General features: G+C 40.5%; 1 protein-coding gene across 4 annotated transcripts in view; it reads left to right on the forward strand.

The window, feature by feature from the left end:
* ELMO1 (engulfment and cell motility 1) overlaps nucleotides 1-15,704 on the forward strand; it is a 311,295-nt gene that overhangs the window by 204,609 nt on the left and 90,982 nt on the right. The window lies entirely within an intron of this gene.

Below are 15,704 nucleotides of genomic sequence, written 5' to 3' on the forward strand. Positions count from 1 at the left end.
CTAATCCCCATCTGCTGAATGCTGTGGAGTTTTATCTGTTCGGATTCTTTGCACATCAGAGCGCCAGCATTTAAAAAAGTGGGGGTAGGGGATAGGAGGTATAAGAGAGGTGCATAGACCTTTTTCAATCATGTTGCACTGCAGACTGTGTAACTAAAAACCTGGCTTGAGGGGGAATTCTGCCTTTTTATGTTAGCAATATTATGCTGAAGTGCTGCAGCCGCCGAGGTTGTAAATAATGCAAAGAGAGTACTGCAGTGATAATTCTGTGCATCCCTTTTTCATGTGAGCACTAAAGTGATAAAATATTCAAGAGTGGACACAATCCTGACAAAGTGCTGTGCAGTTTGGCCTGTTAAAACACAAAACTCAAACCAAACAAACAAAAATCCAACCAAAAAACCTCCTCAGTATTACACCTTTTTTTGTTATAAGACAGATTTCTGGAGGTTTCAGCCAATTTCCTGATCCTCAGCAAAGCTATGGAGAACGAGACTTCTGTCTTAATGGTCTCTAGACATCCTATTTTAACTCTAATCTACCATGAAGCTGAACAGGATCTTTGGCATTTTGTAAGAATGACAAACTCATGCTTTTGTGGCCAGCTGGCATGCTTGTCTTCATTGGGATCCTTTGACTGCATCTTGAGCCTCTCACCCTGAGATATGTTGGTTATAGAGCTGTGGGCTGAGAATGAAAAGTGAGACTGATGCACTGTGTCAGCGTGTACCATACAAGTGCTCTGGTGACTTCACCAGACTCAGATGTTATGTGAGATCTAGTAAGAATGATCATGCCTAACTTCTAATTGGAACCGTCTATTATTGAAGTGGTCTAAATGTCCATTTTCTACTGTAGAGTGATGGTGAATCCTTAGGACAGAATGCAGAATAACCTTTGTTGAGTTCTTTTAGGTAAGAGAGTAGGCAGCGGTACCAAAGCCCTGACAAAAGAGACAAGGGAAATCCAAAATGTGTGGTGTAGCTGGATGACCTAAAGGCTTGTTCTCGCATGGAATTTCTGACATGCTTCTCTTATGTAATGATCCAGGAGCACAGAAGAAGCAACAGGAAGATAATTCACTGAACAGTGTAGAAACCTAAAATGAAGCGCAACAACTTTTTTAAGACGGCTACATAATATGTGGTTGTTTTAAATAAATTAATTTACAATTGTCTATTACAGGCCTTCTGTCTCAGTAGAAGAAGGATTTGTGTGCATGATTTCTCACAACTTGAACTGGAATATTATTAGTAATCCTAGGGGATTCAGGAAGAGAATGGTCCAGTTTCTGGCAACAGCCCAGATCACCCTAAAAAGAAAACAAATTTACTTTTCAGTGTTAGGCATTGCTGTGGAGCTGCACAGAATATCAGGTAGCTTCTTCTCTGATCTGACTAGTTTGCTGTTTGTGTTTTCTGTTACTGAAAATCCTGGAACTTCACCCAGCAGCATTTTCAGGTTCAGTAAGGTGGGCAGTAGGTCCTACTGTGTGTGTTATTGAGGACATAGGAGATTCTTAACCATGGGGCAAATCTGAAACGTTTGCCATTGCCCTGCCAGGATTTTTGTCTGGAGAGGCACTGTGGCGTATGAGAGATGAACCCAGGATCTCTGCCTGCAGAAATCACTCTTGATTTTGTAACTTTTTGTAAAGGGGGGGAATACTAAACTCTTGCAACTCATTTCTAACAGTTCCGTAATTATGTTCTGCTTATCTAAATCCTTTCTTTTAGTCATAAGGAGATTTTTGTGCTCTTATCCACTTCAAATGACATGTGGTGGTGATGTGCATTACTCAGCTGATAAATGTCTGAAGGGATCTGTGAGTGAAGCAAACTGTGTGGTTGTGTGGGCTTATGAAGCACTTCTGGATTTGTGGGGGATGATATGTTATATAGTGGTACCCAAGGTTTACCCATCTGGTTGGTGGGTGACAGCTGCCAGAGCTGATGGCTTTACCAAACTACACAACAGTGTTTTTAATCCTTACCTGGCAAGAGAATTTGGTGGTCACAGCATGTAAGTACTCTTTTTGCATCTTCCCTGTGTGCTAAGAGTACCCATCTCTATGCGGTCAGTTTTGAAAGCTTGGCAGGCAAAGGCCATGTGGACCTAGGGAGCATTCAGCCCATACTTTCAGGAGTGAACAGAAAGAAAACAGACCTCAAAAGATGTAATAGCTTAGTTGCTGTGAAAAAAATGTCTTTTAATCCACTGTTATTATATTTCAGTTTCAATAACTTGATTGTCATGGTAATGTATGAAATGCCACTTTGCTATGGTTTACTACCACCTGCCATTTTCTACCTTCTTCCCTTCCTCCCACAAAACCTCCAAAACAAAATTGGATACTCTCAGTATATTGGATGGTATCTCTTGAGACCTGGAGATTCTGCTAGAAAGCTAATCCACTTCCTTTGATCTTTAATCATAATTGAAGAAAAGGAGCTTTTTATTTAATTTTAAACTTTTAATTAATCACAATAGCTTGTGTGTTGAAGGGCTGTAGGAGGTCTCTGTGCACATGTAGAGATTTATTTTCTCATCTCTTGCATTGGAGAATGGCAAGTGATAAAATAAGTGAGGTGTTTGAATACTTCCCCTCAGGTCTTAGTGCCTGTTCTCAAGGTTTTTTTAAGCCACAGATTAAGTCTTTCTTTTGATGACAAAATGACATACTGTGCCATCACAGTTCTTCAATTCATGTTGTGAAGTTCTCATATAGGTCTGTTCATTTTTAAAGCTTAAAAACAAAATAAAACAGCACTTTACTCATAGTTGGAACAATTTTATGGTGTTTTAGTAAAACATTTATGATCTCTTTCTTTCTCTCTCCAATTCTCATTCATTAAAAGTGATGCCTTTTGTCAACTCTTGGATTAGAAAAACTCCTTGGACCTCTACGGTGATAGTATGATACTGTCAGACCTAAAACCTTCTTTACAGTCTCTCAATATATGGGTAGGTGTCTGAATAGAATAATTCAGTCAGGCAGCTAAGCTTATGTTATGCCTTTATAACATTTTAAGGCATACATAATTCATGTCTTGGTGAGTTTTCTAGCAAAATTAAGATGCAGTTGGATAGACGAGACATGCAAGCGGCAACAATTCCATTTTAAACCTTTTTGTTTTTCTTTGAGCCTACAGATGATCAAAGGACACTTTACAAGCTCTGTCCTCCACAGTCATTTGTCAGCAGACAGCATGGTTTAAGACTTCGAAAACATAATCTTGTCTCAGAGCTTTACATAATCATAGATGTTTTATTGCAGCAGAAGAAACTATTGTGTATTGATTTTTGGAGTCAGTGTTGACTGTAAGAAACCTGAACTGAGTTATCTCGCACTCTAGCATCTAGAAACTCTCATCACCAGCCTGCCCATTTCAATACGTGCCCATCAGTCAGTTTTCCCTCATGCAGGGACCACCTACACTCTGCTCGGCGTAATCGGGCCCTGCTGTCACACAGACTAAGTTGTACTTAAATTGGTTGGGGGATTTTTGTTTATTTTTAGCACGATGGTAGGTAGAATTCAAGGTAACTACCCCACTGTAAAATTCTCTCCATGGGGCCAAATGAAAGCGTATGCCCAATGGAAATTTTTTTGTTGATCCCCACTAGTTGTACTTAAGTAAATGCACCTGTGTTGCCCTAATGAGCATTTACGTTGAGATCACTATCTTTTTAGTGATCTTCTTGTAAAATACACATATTGTTTCTTGTGAGACCACAGATAGGACATTATGTAGGGGACAAAATTATCGTCTTACCTCTGGTCTCCAGAGATTTCAGTCTGGTGCTTTTTGTACGTTTGAAGTTCACATGCTAATAGGAGAAAGGGTGAGCAAACAGATTATTTTAATTGCAAGGCCAGCCATAGCTTGTGTTATTAGACCTGCAGAACAATATGAACAATTTGCTAATTCTGTGCCTAGTCTAGTGCCATCTTAAAATAACCATTAAGAATAAAAATTTCTGCTTCTAGTCCCAGTGTGGAAGGAAAAAGATGATGTTATTTGATTCACCTACCAAGGTTTTGAAGCTGCTTTGTAGAGAACGAACACAATGATAGCTGCTTTTATTAGTGTAATTGCATGGTTTTAGGTTTTGAGATGGCCAAAAATGGCTAATCATAACAAGACACGGATTATCATTTCAACATGGCTAAAGTTAAGTAGGGGATGCCAGAACTCAAAAACTTTGAAAGTCCTGTGGTGTATGTCACTTGGAATCAAAATCTACTGCATTCACTGAAACTACAGGTTTAAGGGATAGAAAAGTGGGACGAGGCTGGCTAATGACGTTACTGATGCATTTTTCTCATTACTGAGAAGTTAATTTATTTTGCCCTCTGGCTGTGTTTGAGATCATCATAGTATAAAGCACCAGCTTTTAAATGTTCTATGAAAATGTATTTTGTAATAAAAAAAACAATCTTGGAAACCCCCAAACCCTCAGGTTTCAGCATTTTGGCAAAGCTAGCATTCATTTCACAGTGGAAGACCTGGGTACCCTGAGCACTTGTGGTATCTGGCTATTTCAGTGCCACACCAAGCTGCTGCACTGGATCCCCGTGCAGGAGTAGGGTCTGCTCAGCAAGATGATAATAAACGTCACTGACAGGTATACGCATAACAGTCTTGTGTGGTAATCAGTAGAGTAGACGTTGTTCACAGTGGCAGTAGATGCAAACAATAAATGCCCTACGTGAGTCCTGTAATTAAATAGCAAAGCAAACACTGAGGCATTCGATAACCACAAAAGATGTTTATTGCTCATGCTCAGACCCTGTGAACATTTTTCTTTGCTCGCTGACAAGATAACAGAAAAGGTAACCAAGCATAACATAAAAATGAAAAATACTATTTCCTTGTTCGCTGACAGTTTGGAGGTGCCATGCCACAGGTTTCTCAGCTTTTCTAGTGTTGTCACACTTTCAGCAGCTGTAGGATGAATAATTGTGTAAGGCTAGGTTCAAAATATGACTAGGTGTTCAAGGCAGGCTTTAAAGGAGCGTAGTTGTGTGAGTGGTGTTTTGTGTGGAAGCATGTTGTGAGTCAACACCACTATCAGATAATGTGAGTCACCCATAAGGAAGCAAAGGTATAGAGGTATATTTGGAAAGGGTCAGAGCAGCAATGCAGCAGAGGAGCTGTCACCAGCTTTGCTGGGTGCTCTGCAGACTGGGGAGACTCCAGGTGCAGACTGCGCACAGATCCTGTCCAAAATGTCCCCCCGGCTGCAACCTTGCTGTCCTAGGGCTAGTCCTTGCCATGGCAACTCCATGCCTGACCTGGAAGCGGCAGGGCTTTGCTGCACACCCAGAGGAGGAGCGGGTCTTCTAGCATGCTCAAGTGATCTTCTCTAGTGGCTCTAACAATATTCTGCACTTTTCTGCTCATTGCAGAGTTGGCCGAATCTTGATAAACCTCATTTTACAGGGAGGAGACGAAGGCACCCAGAGCCCAAATGCCTTGGCAGTGAAGCAGTGGCAGGGCCAAAAGCAGAACTGGGATGTCTGGCTGCTCCAGTCTCCTCCATCACACCATCACAGCTCCAGGTTGCAGCAGCAGCTCCAGAGATGGTGCTTTGCTCTGTGTCTGTGCCCCTCTTTCCCACCCCCTCACAGGGATGCTTGGAGGAGGGTGGCAAATGATAGCTTCTGGAGCATGAAAGACTCAAACAGGAGAAACATTAATTCAAACAGACTTGAAAGTAAAATCCTTTGGTCAGTCTGTAAATTCGTCTGTCACCTGCTTTTCCTTTCAATGATAAGAAGGGAAAGGGATGATAAATAGCTTTTCACAATGTTCTCCAAAGCATTTATTATTTCTTATGGGCATTTTTTCACCAATCTGAAGCAGATGAATTTAACTTCTTTTGAGAGAAGCTTTTGGAAGGCTGTTCTGTTTGCATTTTACCTGTGGGAAATGCTGGGCTAGTGGAATGATTGCACCTCTCTGTTAGCTTTATTGCACTTTCCCTTGGCAATGCTTTGTTTATATCAGTCAGGGATACTGCAAATAAATTATTCTCACATAGAATGAATTCAGTATTCCCCAGGCTTAGGCAGATTAGCACAAATTAAATTCCATATTTTCACACCTGAGGCCATTAACACTTTATTAACTTTTATTGGAAACAGATAATTGCTATAAATATATTGTATCATTAATTGTGAAATGCATGAATTTATAAAAAAAAAAAGTATAGCAATTAACATTTTGCAAGTCTGCTGCATAGCTTACACAGAAAATGTGACTTTTTCACTGAAGAAAAACAATACCCTCCAAATACAATGGGAATCTCCCAGAAGAGCATAGTTTGGGTACAGGAAGGTTGTCGGATCTATTCCATTAGCAGCCACCATTAATGTGATGTAGGGAGAGCCTGTTTAAGACCTTTCACTAGCATTTGGTCGGTGTTCCCTCTGTGATTTTTGTGGCCTGGATATTGCAAGTTTACTCCTTCACTGGCTGCTCATTTAGGAATGGCTCTGCTTAGTCTTCTCTGTCTCTGTGCATTTATCTACACCCATCAGATCTCCAAATGTGTCCCACTGCGTTTGTCAAAGCCAGTTTATTACTAGTCTGCTGCTTCTGGCTGCAGGAACCTGAGAAGGGATGTTTAAGATGCTGAAGATTAGGCCTTCTACATACTGAGGCATCGGTCTGTAAAAATTAAATATTCATACCCCAAAGGTTGGGGCTGTCAAGCTCCAAGGAACTGAACAAGAGTATTGCATTTTTAAATCTAGTTGGTTGCTTCCTTTTGAAAATTTTTCAGTTTTAACTAGCATTGTCAAGAATGCAAACACATTTTAAAAATTAATTTGTGAAATATAAGTACTTAGGCTAGATAATGAAGCAGTAAGGAGCAACACTTGCCCTTTCCCTGCACTTTGCAGCGTATGAGGTATTTTTCTCCTTCTAAGAGGTTTTTTCATTAAAAATAGTATCTTTACTATTTTCTGCCTTTGCCAGAAGGCTTCAAAAGTCTTTTGTAGCAGGGTCACAACTAGTTATTATCCCAGCTGAACCGTCCTTCTCCAGTGATCACATATGCAATGATTTCATGGAGGGCATAGGAATAAAAGAAAAAGCATTTTAAAGCTGAAATTCTGTCCATTTGTATGCCAGGATGGGTACACTAAGACAGAAATTGATTTTTCAAGCAAAAAGCAAGGAAAGGAAGGGGTGTCTCAGCAAAAATCTGTTACGACAAAAAGAAGAAGAAAAAAAAAGAAAAAAATATTTTTAGTATGATCATTTCCTTAGTCAGAAACTGGTTTCTTATCCTTTCCCCAGTGCTGAAATTCACTGTTGGTTTCAACAATGAAATCTCTTATTTGTGAAAATCCTCGCCGTCATTGCCAGAGTGCATTTTATGTTCCAGCTTTCTAATGAAGTCTGTGTGTTTCTGTAGAATGCATACGGGTCTGCTTAACACCCTGGAGATGGCAATTTTTAAAACTGTTGGTACTTTGTATTTTCAAAGCGCTCTTCATTTTCATCTCAGTGGGTGCTGATCAAACCAATAAACACCTCAGCCTTCAAAAAGATGACTGAGTGGAAAGCCTGATAACCAGAGGAGAAACACTGAGCGTAGGTTATCTGTGCTAACCACTTTTTTGTACTCTGTAGAAACCTTTTGCACTGGGAAAGAATTCCTCACTTGCATGTAGAGTGTGTTAGTTGCTAAGGAAAATGATATAACCTAACTGGAACTGTCACCAAAACAGCATAGTTTGTGATGTTGCCCTTGTCATTCCTGTCTTAAAGTGTGGATAATAATCAGGTCTCAGGAACCACTCTTGTCTCTCTATTTTTATTTCTTCTTTCTAGGATATGTTTTTGTAGTACAGTTAAATCAGAGGTGCATGGCATATGGCTTTTTGCTGCATGAATTGCTGCGGATGTGAATGTCAGTGGGCATATAATACCAGATTTTCATTTTGTGAATCACAATGCATGGAATTCAGCCCGAGAGCTCCCCAGACTATAGACCTTATTATAGGCAAATAAAGGGAAGGGGTGGGGGCATGTCTTGGAGATTTTGTTTCGGTTGAAATGAGGTTATCGTGATGAATGATGCAGCTGACAATGAGATTTTTTATAGCCTCTCTCAGAGTAGCAGAAGAGCTTGTATTATTGTTGGTTTGCTTTAAGTAATTGTAATCTAAATAGCACCACGGTTGAAAAGAGCAGCAGAAATCTTTCATATGTGTCTCATAAGCAAAGCCAGGGTGCTTTGTTGTTTTCGTCTCATCTGTCCTTATACAAATGTCCTTCATTGTTTGCAATTTACATCTCGAGTGTTGTCTTGACCGAATATGTCAGTCACCATTAAAAAGGCATTTGCCAGTCAGTCGCTGCTGCTGCGTGGCTCTATTTTTAGCAGGTAAGGCAACTGACCAGCATCTGACAAAATGATCGTGCTGCCTCATGTACCCGTGTAAATTGAGACTGGCTGTGATAGAGGTATAGGGGAGGGGAGGGGAGGGCTGCTGGGGGCCAGAGTGAGAGGAAGAGGCGTGCGTGGGTGTGGATGGGCTCTCCTCCAAAAAGCCAGCTGCTTCAAGCTGTGTCCACGCTGTGCAGTTGGGACCAGCAGATGTTCCTGCCTCTGCTGGCTTTCCATAGGCTGCCTTGGGCACCGGCAGCAGGGCAGCGATAGCACCACTAGTTCGCAGAGCTTTCTTCAGTGATCACAGGTTAAAGCGGGCCTTGGTGTGCTAATGTGGGCTGCCCTCAAGTTCCCAGAGACTGGGAGAGTGGGAGATGGAGGAGGATGGGAGGTGAGGGATTTAGCATGTGCTTTCTGAAGGAAGTGTTAGGTTTTGCCCCACAGAACATTTGGGCTTGAGACTGGAGTGGGGGCATTTGTTCCTTAGGAAGAGTAGTGAAGCTCAGACGTGAGAACTTGGGTTCTGCCACTTTTCCGTTGTAAGCAAAATAACTTACTGAAGGATTGAGAGTGGTGTGTGTACCTCAGAAAAGTGGTAAGGCCCTTTTTCCTTTGCCCTTTCACCTCTGCACTGTCAACTTGAATAGCCATACAAAAAGTGTTGCGGATTTATTCATGACTGAAAGATAATGTATCAATAGCCTCTCTCCCAGTTCCTCAGGTTACTTTAATAAGTTGATCATGGCAAGCAGAGAAGCAAGTCCCCTTGTAATACATACAAAAGCTGAAGAATATCACCTTAGAAGCTGAGTCCAGGAATAATGAAGAGATTTGATACCATGCAAGTGTATTAACCCAAACACCAGAAACAGGTGAAGAAACAAATACCAAATTCTGTGTCAGAATCCCTGAAAAAGATTAGTGCAGCTGATTAAACATCTTGCCATGGTGGTTGAAAATATTCATGCCATGACCACGAAACTGGAATGTCCAAGAACCGTCCATGAATCAAGAATATCAAGTCTGCATCTAGAAGAGTGGAAGCATCTGGGGAAATAGCTTTGAATGGTTTGAACTTTATGTTAATTTTTCTCTCTGGAGATGTATCTTCAGATTTTAAGCATCAGTTTTCTGTCTCAGGGAGACTGGATGATCTTTGTTGTTTTGCTGATATGAGAACGACAGCAGCAAGAACTTAAAAATTGCTGTTGTATCCATTTTTCTTGAATAGTAAAGGTCTCCTAGAACTTCTTGTTGTACTTAACCATGTGTCCAAAGGAAACTGCAGAGCTCATTGTATCATTATGACATTGTCAGCCTCTTCAGAAGCAATTGATCAGCGCTTCATAGTGAAAATAACATCTCAGAAGTCACCGAGTAGGAAAATGGAACATCCTTATTTTTGTATAATCAGATGTGTGAGATGAAGGATGTAATCTCATAGCTGTCAAGATTTTCAGATTCCTTCCAAGAACTCTTTTCAATGTAAGTTAGGGATTTGGAAGTTGTTAAAGGGCTGCTTTCTTCCTGGTGTTTTTTTTATTTTATTTTTTTTAATCTGAATTAATCTGATTGTCATATAACTGATACTCTGCATTTCAAGGCCTATATGTGGGTTTTGGTGGGGTTTTTTTGGTTGGATTTTGTTTGGGGTGGTTGTTGTTGTTGTTTTGTTGGGTTTTTTTAAAGCACATACATAAACTAGTGACTGGATGTAGAAATCTTACTGGATTTCTCTGTGTTCTAAGTGAAGCTTCCTTTAGCCTCTCTCCCTGTTCCAATACTCTGACCTCCAACAGGATTTATTTCCCTAGTCTTTCCTTCTGCCTGTCCCCTTTCCTTGGAGTAACAGCATGGATCATACAGCGCTTCAACCTGTCTTAAGGGAGGGTGCTAATGACCACATCTTGGGTCAAGAGATCAGAAAAGACCCTTTGAAGTTGTGGAATATCGGAATGGATGGGGGTTACAGGCAGCTGTGTGTTTTCAATGGGAATAGAAATCTGAAGGACACCATTAGAATTGTAAAATCAAAATTACATGCATGGACATGTTTCTTATTCCTAAAAATGTAGTTATATGGACAAAAAAAAAAATCTTCCTGAATGAGTAACAGCGTAAATACAACATTTTAATAATGATGGCAGAAAACTGGATATTCTTTTATCTAACCTAATTCCATATATAGTAGGCTGCAAAGTTTAATTTACTTAGAGAAAAGAACTATCTCCATCAATCTGCGAGATAAACCTACGGCAGAAGGTATTGTATGTGTGTGGCTTGCAGATGGCTTCAGTTATATACATGGCCCAAATGGCCTTTCACTGTGTGAAATCTTAGGGTACCAGCTAAAGCAAAATCTTTAAACTGGTAATTCTACTTGGCGGAGAAAAGAAACTGTCTCCATAAAAATTATTTAGCTTTGCATGGGTTAGGGTTTTTTTATTGCTTTTAAGCTCTAAAGAACATGATGTTTCATAGCTGCTCAATTTGCTCTAGTTATTATCATTTGAAAGAATTTGATGATTCTAATTTCCTTCTCTACACTTCTTGATTTCAGTACTAGAGTAACACTTCAGCATCTAGTATTGATTTTTATGATGGCCAGGGCTTTGATATTAATTTCTGCACCACAGCAGGCTGAGGATGGGTGATTGCCAATGCAAACTGGGAACTCAGAAAGACTAATTTCATGTTTTGCAATTATAAATGTAGGTGTTTGCTTGTAGGATGGTGCCTGTGTTGATGAGTACCATGAATCAGCAGTGCACCCTTGTGTGATGTGGACTAACTGCACGCTGGGTTGCATTAGCTAAAGCAGAGTTAGCAGATCAAAGGAGGGGATTATTCCCCCCAGATTGGCACTTGTGATGCAGCAGCTGGAAGACTGTGTCCAGTTTTGTGCCCCAGCAATGGGGAGAGATTGATGAAATGGAGCTAGTCCAGCAAAGGGCCACCAAGATGATTAAGTGGAGATGGAACATGTGCTGTTCAAGGGGAACACGAAGGAGCTAGATTTGTTCATCCTGGAAAAGGCTGGGGGGAAGGAGGGTTGATCCATTTGTACCTTCTTTCATAGCTGAACAAGAAGCTGTGGAGAAGATGCATACCCTTCTCAGAAGTACAGAGTAAAAGAAGAAAAAAGTTGCAGTGAAGGAAACTGGTAGGATGTAAGGATAAAAAAACCCCAACTACTGATACTGGTGCAACACTGGAACAGGTTATATGTAGAGGTTATGAAGTCTTCATCCTTGGACAAACTCAAAAGTCACACAGACAAAGGCCCTGAGCAACCTGACTTAAGCTTGAGGTTAGTTCTGCTGTGTCTGCAGGACTTGATGATGCCTAGAGCTTTCTAGCAACCTGAATTATTCTGTGGGTTTATGTGTAAAAACTACTTTCTTATCCAGTATGAAACAGGGAGAAACAGTAATTTGTATCATTAGTCATCATTGAAACAAACAGATGCAGCATCAACCAATCTCATACATTTTTTTCTAATGTTAAAGAAAGTGCAAAAGATCCTTTGGATGGATGCAGTAGCCACTTTTAAGAAGTCAGGCTTTCCCCATTAGCTGTGGTAACCCCTTTAAAGCAGTTCTAACTTGTCTTAGCTCTGACAGCTGAACTGTTATTACTCAGGGGCATTCAAGCTCTGGCAGAAATATGAGGTCAAAAGCATTTCCTCAAAATCTTCTTGCTAACAGTTAGGTAAGTATGCTTTACTAAATATTTACCACTAACTAATACTGCAGCTGACATGGTAACTTGTCTTAACCACATTAATTTGTTAACATATTTGAGCCCAAATGCTTAAAGCAGGCAATGTGTGTAGCAATTGCAGAGCGATGTTTGGCTACTAGTGGATTGGTTTTGGGGGTGTTTGTTATTTTGTGGTTGGGTTTTTGTGTTGGTTTTCTTGTGTGTTGGGTTTTTTGTTGTTTTTTTTTTAAGTGCTTGTCTTGTACACAGACCTCTGCTTTAGCTAAAACTGCATTGCTTACAGCTGTGTTCTGGCTCCATGTGCAAGCTGTCACTCCAGCTTCCTGGTAAGTTTTGAGTACTTTTAAGCATGAGTTTCTGACCAACGGAGACCACCATTTAAATTGACAGAACTAACAAAGGGTAAAAAAGGATAAAGGAAAGGTGATGTTAAGTAATTTTTAATTAGATGACAAGAATACATAAATGATGTCTTACTGCATGTTGCCTGTAAAATTAGTGGTAGAGAGAGGAACCTAGCCCACACCTCACTTGCTGTGCTTTGATGACAGGACAACTCTATCTTGGTTTCTTTTCTCATGTCCTGATACACAATTCTGTTAGCAAGGAGGCATATTTTTTTCTCCCATGGTGGAACCACCTTCCATCTCTAAGTAAAATATTTTCCCTTTGTTTACATCCTTTAAAGGTTGAAGTAATGAAATGTTTAGATACAGCATTTGCTGCAGTTTTGATGTAAATGGCTGAAATGAAAATGTGTTGCAATTTGGGACAGTAATGAGAAGGATGAGGGGAAAAAATGAAGATATGGTGTTCATGCTGCCTTTCTGTGCACAATCTCTCATACATAGTGTTAGTAAGCAGTAAAAATTAGAGACCAATGACAAGAGAACCAGAGCTGTCAGAAATTAAAATTTCCTCCCCTCCTTGCCCCTGAAAATGATCAGGAAGACTATAGTCATAAATGACAAATTTAATAATCAACTGGTATACATCAGTACGTGCATGTTGAGCACCGCATGTGCAATGTTCACTGTGATTACCAAGGAAAATAGGGACAAGCTGTGCTCACAGCAAGCCCAGCACTGCAGCTGGCTTTGGGTGGGTGGGCTTCAGCAGTTGCCACAGATGTTGCAGATGCTCTGTGTTGGGCAGGAGATCCGCATGTGAGACTGGGACCTTGAATGTCAAAACCTGTACATTCATGTTGCCTGGCTTCAGTACAAGCACTGGTGCTATTATTGCCAAGGAGAGACTATGGCTCAGCCTTTCCAGAAGAAAGTTCCCCGCTGTCCAGATGTGAAAATTTCATTTCATGCTAACAGAGATACTGAGCGCCACTGGACAGGACAACAGCTCAGGTGTGGAATGCAGCCAGACCTCACTGTGGGCTGTGGCTCCAGTATAAAGGTTGTCTACAGTGACTGTATCAAAGAAGAGTGATATTGGAAGCTTTGCATGCTACAAAGCAAAGCTATTCTGATCAAACTGATGTTTAAAATAAAAGGGCTGCAGAGGAACCAGGATAACCAGCAAATAACTGCTTTCTATTTTTCCAAATAGTACAAAATGTTATTTAAAAAAAAAAAAAAAAGACTGTTAAAAATATATTCAGGAATCAAAGGAAGAAAAGCAGGCAGAAAAAATGTGCAAGCACCATTAAGCTGCAGAAATTTTCCTTGGACATGTTGCAGTACCTTTTCAAAGCAGCATATGGGGTTTATTCTGGTGACTCTAATTTTAACATGAATGGGAGTCACGTGGAATACTCCTGGCATACTGCTTTGAAAATATATCCCTGCATGATTAAGGAAGACTGAAATCTTTTTAAACCTCTGTCTTTTTTTTCTTTTTTTTTTAAAACCAATGCTGAAGTGTTTTTAAAGGAAAATAATAATGGAATGATAATTGTCTAACCCTGAATAAAGTAGTAATGTAACAGGTAGAAATACTACTGGCTTAGCACTATACATATGTTTGTGCTTCAGAGGCTGGGGAATGAAAGAAGGAAACTTGAGGGTTTGTACTCACTGTTGCAGCTGCCCCTGCCTTGCTTGATCTTTATAAATCAGTCTCTTCACTTGGAAGATGAAGTAATCATTCCACCTACCATGTGCAAAGAGCAGAAAGTTCAATGGAAAGAGTGAGTACAAGGTGGGATTTGCCTCTGAGATGGCAGGCATGGCTATGCTGCAATGCTGACAGCATCTTTAGCTTATGGATGATTGAGACTGAGGAAATATGTACTCTGAAGATCGATTAGAGAGAGACTCATTAGTGGGAAGGAAGTTCTGAGCAGATGCAACAGCCCTGACAAAATGAGCCAGAACACTGATAGAGCTGGGCCTGGTGTGTGGGCTGAATGTGAAGTAGGGTTGCTGGAGGAAGGTTCAGAGAGTCCTTTCTGACAGCCGGTCCTTCCTACCCATCTTCAGAGAAAGCAGTCTTAACAGTTTCTTGAAATGTTTTGAAAAGGATGAGGCAGAAAATGTCCATAAACCATATTGATGAATATAGACATGAGCATAGCGAGGAGTATGGACAATCATCTGGTATCCTTCCAAAGATGCAAAGAAAGAGCGGAAAGTTACTTTTCCTTTTCTAATACTTTTTTTACTTTTTTTTTTTCTGACTGAGAATGTAAGGTTTATTTTTATAACTTTTATTTTGCATGGGCTGCTGCTTCAGGATCTCCTCTGATTGTTTGCAATTTCTTATTGCCTGTCTTACTAATATTTATCTATCTTGACAGCAGGCGCACACATACACAAGTTGTCTGTCCTTTCTCCTTCTCACAAAATCTTCACCAGTGAGATGTTACATCTGGATGCTGAGCTCACCCGTCCTCCCTATTTGTTGACATTCAGAGTGGGGTGTTAATATGCTTTGCTGGGGTTTCTCCAGTCCTTCCAACATGGTTGCTACTTTCCAGACTTAAATAGGAGATGCAACAGGCAGTATACAAGAAAGAGTATTTATGTCAGCCTTATTTAAGCAAGAGACTTCATTTAAGCAAGGCTATTTATATAGCAAGGTTATTTATACTGCATTTGGCTGTGAATGGGCGCGTGTGGGCATGCTTCTGTTGTGCATGCGACACGTGTTTGGGGTATGTATATTTGGCTGCACATTTCCATGTACGTGGATTGAAAAAGTGGCTGTTAATGTCTTTGAGAAGGGGATGTTTGCAAAGTCCAGCTTAAAGTAGGGAGGCTCTGAAGCCCATGGGAACAGATGCATACTGCCAGAGGCTGACACAGAATAAGAGTGTCAGTAGCTTATTCTGTGTGCTCCGAATTGCCTTATGAGGGTCTGGAGGGTATTGCCCTTTCTAGCTAAAGCTAAGTATCCACTTGATAAATTGCTCCTGTTAGAGCGTACTTGCAAAAAACATAACTACGTGGTAAACAGCCCTAACTGTTCATTCAGCTCGTGTAAGCATTGATTTGACTTTCATGCCTGCGTGAGGTGGAAGCAGACAGAGCTTGTTCTTCTCAAGAAAGTTTGTTGTGCACTTGCTGGACCTGGAAACTAGACTCATGTTTTCTGTTCTTCTCATTAACTTGTAG

The sequence above is a fragment of the Falco biarmicus genome, chromosome 4, assembly GCF_023638135.1.
Source record: "Falco biarmicus isolate bFalBia1 chromosome 4, bFalBia1.pri, whole genome shotgun sequence".
NCBI classification, from domain to species: domain Eukaryota; kingdom Metazoa; phylum Chordata; class Aves; order Falconiformes; family Falconidae; genus Falco; species Falco biarmicus.